Source organism: Musca domestica, unplaced genomic scaffold (assembly GCF_030504385.1).
Source record: "Musca domestica strain aabys unplaced genomic scaffold, Musca_domestica.polishedcontigs.V.1.1 246, whole genome shotgun sequence".
Lineage (NCBI taxonomy): Eukaryota > Metazoa > Arthropoda > Insecta > Diptera > Muscidae > Musca > Musca domestica.
This window is the reverse complement of record NW_026712274.1, coordinates 710890-717589: the sequence shown is the minus strand read 5'-3', so window position 1 is coordinate 717589 and position 6700 is coordinate 710890.

The window sequence follows — 6700 nt, the reverse complement described above, 5'->3', positions numbered from 1 at the left end:
GAGTCTATTTTCTTTCTAGCCACTGCCACGCGGATTTCGATCAAGTTACTTCTTTACTTTTCGAACAATTTCTCGGGAACGAGCGATGGTACGAGACACAAGAGATTTAGTCACATTAAAATACTGGAGGGCTCTAACAATAGCCACTTGTGGTTTTCCAGTCAATATAAAGAAATCACACTATCACGCTGGAATTCCATCACGAATAATTTTTTTCTGGAAAATTCTCACCAAATGCTTTTGTACTCTTGTAAACAATATAATGAGCTGTCACTGGAATAATTTTAATACAGGGTTGCCCATATTCGACGTATCCATAGGCCCATTCCAATCGACGAGGCTTGTCCGCAGGCAACATTCTTTGCGTCAATTGAATTTTGTACGGGAACAAATGCAAATCAATGCGAATAATCCGTTGTAAAGTGGACCGAGCCATGCCCAACTGCTGAGAACGGCGTTTTTGGGATGTTCTTGGGGACCTCTCAACACTGGCTCGTACGGCAGCGATATTTTCGGCCGATCGCCTTGATCGACTTTTATATGGCCTCTTCGGATAAGAAAGAGCCTTACCAGTCGAAAATTGTTCGTATAAACGCTTAATGGTGTTCTTAGAAGGCGCACTTCTCACATTTTTTAATGTTTTAAAAGCACGTTGAGTTTTCACAATTGACTTCTTGTAAATTTCAACTATTTCAGAGCGCTATCGTGGCGTGTATTGGTTCATGGTAAAAATCTGCTTGGACTGACGCTTCAAACGCGGTATCTCACTAAGCGATGTGACATCTCTGTCAAAAGTTATGGCGTTGCCAGATGGGTTCGTCGAATATGGGCAACCCTGTAGCTGTCGGGCTAGTGGCTTAGATACGACAGCAGTCTGAAGTTTTTCGCAGATTTTTGATCTCACACTCTATAGTTTTCCATTTCGATCGAATTTTGCTCCCACTCGAAAACGTGGAACGATGCCGAAAAAATGAGTTTGCTCAACTTTCTTTGTTTTTTTTGCTCCCTGGAGAGCTTGAGTTAGAATGAGTTTCAAGGTTGATAAAAATGAAAAATATAGATGGCATTGCTTAAAGAATATGAGAATTATGTACTTTGTATTAAAATTTATGTAAAGTTTCAAGACCTAAGGCCTATATATTTTTAGGTTTTTAAAAAATGATACAAGTACAAAGAAATATGATCTATAAAAAGATTCCGAAATTACTTACCACAAAAATATTGAACTGAGTACCACATCAAATCAACTAAATTGCCATGGTCATCATTACGGTAACATTATCCAATGGCCAGACAAATTAAGAGAATCATGGGTCATTTTTCTTTGGAATAACAACAAAAGAAAGCAATTCATTACCAAACGTTTCAATTGGGGCATTGTTTTCATTACCAAAACGCCGGGTCTCATCAATGCCGAAAACCCCATACTTCCAATCTTCTTTATCTTCATCATCATTGGCAGCGGCAGCAGAGCACCAGTCAGAAACATCATCGCGCATTAGCAGAGACAATTATCACTCAGTCATTTAGAACCCTTAAAAATCAACCGAGCGTTTTATGTGAGTTTTGCCTTCTTAATCAACAAATTTGTAACACCGGCTTTGTGGGTAACAACCACACACACACTCACACACAGGAGCATACGGACAAACATGTAAAGGGAAGGTATGTCGCAGGGAAGGGAAGGTATGGCATAGCAATTGTTCGTTGTAAGGTAAAATCTGTAAAGAACAGGTATTTTTTTAACCCTCAAACGTAACGCACAACACTTGCCATTGTTTGCCTCATTCTACTGCTCGTTCGGACACGTTGTAAAACCTGGACAATGAAAACTTGTTTCACAAAATTGCCTTTGGAAAGGGGCTCAAGTGGTTGGGTTCACTTGCTGTGGGTGATGACAGTTGACACAGACATGGGCAATGGTGTGTGTCAATATTAATTCATTGAATGAATCAAGTATGATGCTGCTGCTGCTTCTGCTGCATCCAACATCCTTTTCAATAACAGTTGTTTTCAAAACACTCATCTCATGGATGCCGTGTCCGCAACAAAAGGGGGCGGTGTAGCGCCTTTGCATTGTTCAACGCAAGTGGCTCATATGTAGCGCAGCTGCATCCATTGACCATCGGCATTAAGGATCAAACTAAAGGACATAGCTTGTCATCATATTTTACCATAAAATTTAACATTTTCAAGGAACACTTGAAGCCCGGCGGGGTGACGTTGATGAGAGCCATTGTTTGTTGTGGCATTAATGTTTGTTGTGGCAAATCAATGATCAGAAATATTTACACAAAGTATCCATATCATAATTCCTCTTCATATCGTAATCAATATTACGGATGTTTAGCAGGAGGTAAAGAATGGCTGATGATGATGGAATTATTTTAGATATTCTCTAGAAGTAGCTAAAAATTTAGATCTGATCGTATCAAAATTGTTTATTGGATTTTTAATTTCAATGGAGCGGCAAACTTACCCTTAGTACATACATACTTGGGAAAAGGAACCCTGGGAATGCTTAGAACATAGGATTAAATCAACTTGGGTTAAGGCAGATGAAACTGATCGAAATATTCCTTAAATGTATCATTGGAAATACTCCCGCATGGCTAAAAAGGTAATATTCCACCTGAGGGTGGTTTTACAGCAGGAATTCGTGGAAAAATAAGTTTTTATCCCCTAAAACAGAACTCATACATCAGCCTTGGAATATACATCTGCATAAAATTAAAACAAAAACCTCCTGCCGATGCTTATTCCATAGGACCACAAGGCGTTTCCTTAAAAACCAAAATTCAATTTTTTAAAAACATTTAAAACATATTTAAATATTTACATAATTTCCTTCACAACGAGTCCTCCCAGTGCCTTAGCATAATCCCTCCAAAAACCTTGTCATTATAACACCGGGTGATCATATTTTTAAGTTATTTAATTAAATGCCACAACAAAAGCGACTAGATTTAAATGAAACAATTTTGGAATTATTTATTATGGCAATAATTAATTAAATACACATTAGAGTTGGGGCAAACATACGCCCACCACCATCGCAGACGCCTTTCCCCACCACCGCCACAAACAAAACCAAACAAATATTCACAGTATTCAAAATACACATAAACAAATTGAATTCCATGCCACTGCACCAAACCCACCCGCCAGCCAGCTAGCCAACCAACCTACTAAAAATAATATTTTTTCGAAAAAAAAAAATTCATTCCATGTTGACTTTTGTAAAGGGTGAAAAATACCAAAACCTCGAAAACAACAAAGCGAGAAACCTCAACTCACACATACACGCACACATATCTCTGTGGTCACAAACATAAGTTGCTAGACACATGGAATGGCTGGGGAGGAGGGGAATGGAATGTATATAAATGGAGTGGGAAATTGATTTGATTATTTTAATGTATATTTTAAATAGCAATTTTGAGGATTTATTTTAAGGAGAAAATAATTATTAAAGAAATTAGGAATGGAATTTGAAGAAAAAAAGAAGCTGTTTAAAATAAACTCTTAAGATTAGATGAAGTATTAAAAAAACTATTCCAAAATATTGAAAATATAATGAAGTGTGCGCCTGACAGCCCAACACGCGGCTACAAAAAAAAAAAAAAAAAAAAAAAAAAAAAAAAAAAAAAAAAAAAAAAAAAAACACCTACCTAGGTCGATAGGCTTTACGTTAAAACATAGAGAACACATCACCATGCTATGTTGGTTGCAAATTAGAGACGGATTTTCTAGAAATACTTCAAACCGTGGGTGTGGGTTAAAGGAATTTTATTGAAGTTACAAAAGGAGGTACGATTAAGTGGACACTACAGTTAAAGGTGAAAACTTCCAAACCAGTAAAAGAAACAAATCGGGTTACAAGTCCACTATTTTAACAAGGACATCTTATTTAAAATTGTATTATCACTAGCATTCGAATTAATGAATTGAATACCTGGAATTTTTTGGAAATTCGTTCGTTGAAGGTACAAAAAGTACTAAACTTTAAAATTTTTTTTAGAATTTTTTTTAAAAGCAAAAACTTTAAAATTTTTAAGGATGCCACTCTCAATTTAGAGTGGTGAAATAAGTCGGAATTCTCGCAAATTCGTACTTTAAGGGAACAGAAAGTACTTAGAGGGTTAAAATGGCATATGGCATTATTATAGAGAAATATAATCGATGTAACCTAAAACTTTAAAGAATCGCATCAGCTTCATTCTGGGGAAAATAAATTTGATTTTCAAAAGCAAATTACGAAGAGTACTTAGAGGTACTAAATTTCAAATTCAAAATTGAGAAATTTAACCTGGAATCTAGATCTTTATATATTTTCAGGAGTATCGTTCTGGGTGCAGTAAGGAAGAATTTTGAAAATTCTTACTTTGGGGTGCGAAAAGTACTTAAGCGTGCAATATTGTGCAAAGTTGTTCTAGGACCATCGTCAAGACCATGAAATTTTGTACAATTTTGGCTAAGTTGGTTGATTTGCGACTGGATTTTTTAGAAGGTACTCTAAAGGTACGAACAATACCAAATGATATAAAGAGAACATTGTCGTCATAAAGCGATAGGCAAGAGTTAGATCTTAGAATATTTTTCACGAGTCTGGACAGTTGAAGGTACGTATTGTAAGGGTACAAAAAGTAAATTGGTGATCTTAGGAAATTCGTACTAAAAAGGTACGAAAATTATCTGGAATTTTATACTTAAAGTGTACCAGAAGTTGTACTTATTTATGAAATAAAATTTTATAATTTAACGGTACGAAAATTACTAAAGGATGCAATATTGTACAACATTTTTATTGAGATATAGGGAGATACTCTCAGAATAATGAAATTTGTACAACATTTGTATACCCTACTTCATTAGGTTGACGGTATATTAACTCTACCATTTAGGCTACACAGGCTACTCCAAATATTCGCCAGAAACTTCATAAAGTACATGCATTCGTTAGCAGCGCAAGAATCTTAATCGATCTAAAGATGTCCATCCGATTGTTAAAATCAAGCCATATGAGGGTATATATCATTTGATATGACCAAAACGTGTCTCATCGAAATAACGGTCTAACTAGGCTTTGGACCCAATCTTATCCAAACGATAGCTCCCGAAAGAAGTATTTCGTCCAAACTTGGTACATCGTTATATTATTATCAAGCTTAGATCGAGTTCGGGTATGAACAGGTGCATCTCATACAAAACTTCAAAATTTTTACAGAAAATAATTTATGAGGTAGACAAGAAAGGATCATACAATTCAATTAGGTCCACTTTATCAAGTACCTCCCCAACAAAGGGTCACAATTTTTAAAAATTAAAACTAGTATTTAATGTGAAATAATTGTCCGATTGTTCGCACACCTCAATATTTCTACCAACACAAGATCTAGCAGGAAGAAGGGATAGAATAGATCAATATTTGCAATAAAAAAGAAGATCATAAAGCGCGAAATGAGCCTCCGATTCCCTTTAAACTCAGCAAATCCCAGCATTTCTACTAATGCAAGATTTGGTGCGAAGATGGAATATACCAGACAACTCCTTATGTACCTTCCCCCAACGGGTGAAAGTTTTGAATAATTATATATATTACAAAATGCGAAATAAGCATCCAATTCTCTTTCAAATTTTATGCACCATAATATTTTCGTTAACACACGATCTGTTGTGTAGATTGTAGGTATCGACCCACTTCTTCTGATGTCCCCCAAGAAAAAGTTAACATTTTAACTTTTAAATAAATAAACGTTCATAAAATGCGAAAAAAATACATCTTTCAAACTTCACACATCCCAATATTTTTACCAACCAAAGATCTTGTGTTCGGAACCTCCTTGAATAACTATAACGCAAGTCAAAACATATTAAAATGAACGAACGTTTGCTGAGAGTATACATATGTCGGTCATACCGACTGATACAATTTAACTTATTTATGATAAGTAAAATTTGGAATAGATATTTGTAGAATGTCTAAGATGTTTGGTATTGAAAATATAGGTCCACATTCATTCCAACTTCGAACCAATCAATTTATATTTTGGGCTCCCGTTGGTAAGTGAACCTCCTCGCAAAAACATATTCAAATGTTGAAGGTCTTCGCTCCTATTTTTAACCATAACAGCTTGATTTTACATTTCGGGCTTTCAAAAAATATTCAATATAACCCCAAATAACAAAACTACAACATTTTTACCATAAATGAAGTTTTCGTGTGTGGTGGAGGGTATAACATTTTCAGCCCATCACGAATTTTTACTTTTTGCTACTAAAGATCTACTAAAGGTCAAATGGCAAGTTTTTTGTTTTATATATTTGTTTTTAATTTTTTTTATTAATTGAGTCTTCCCCTAACGAAGAATCCGATATTTTCTAGTCCAAGAATTAAACATCAATGTATCTCTAAAAGCTTAACTATACCTATACATTGTGATGAAAATTGTTGATTAGTCCTAAGGAAGAGACTTATTCTCCATATGAATTATTTCAAAATGTTTAAGGCCACATTCCTGCACATTGCAAATGTTATATTCCAAACAAGACATACGAATTTAATAAATTTATAGACACACATATATACATATTTACACTTATCCCTATTTAATTCCATTTAACTTACATATTTGTTGTTGTTGTTGTTTTTATAATAGTTATTCTTGCCCGCAATATGTATTCCAAAATGCATGAAAGG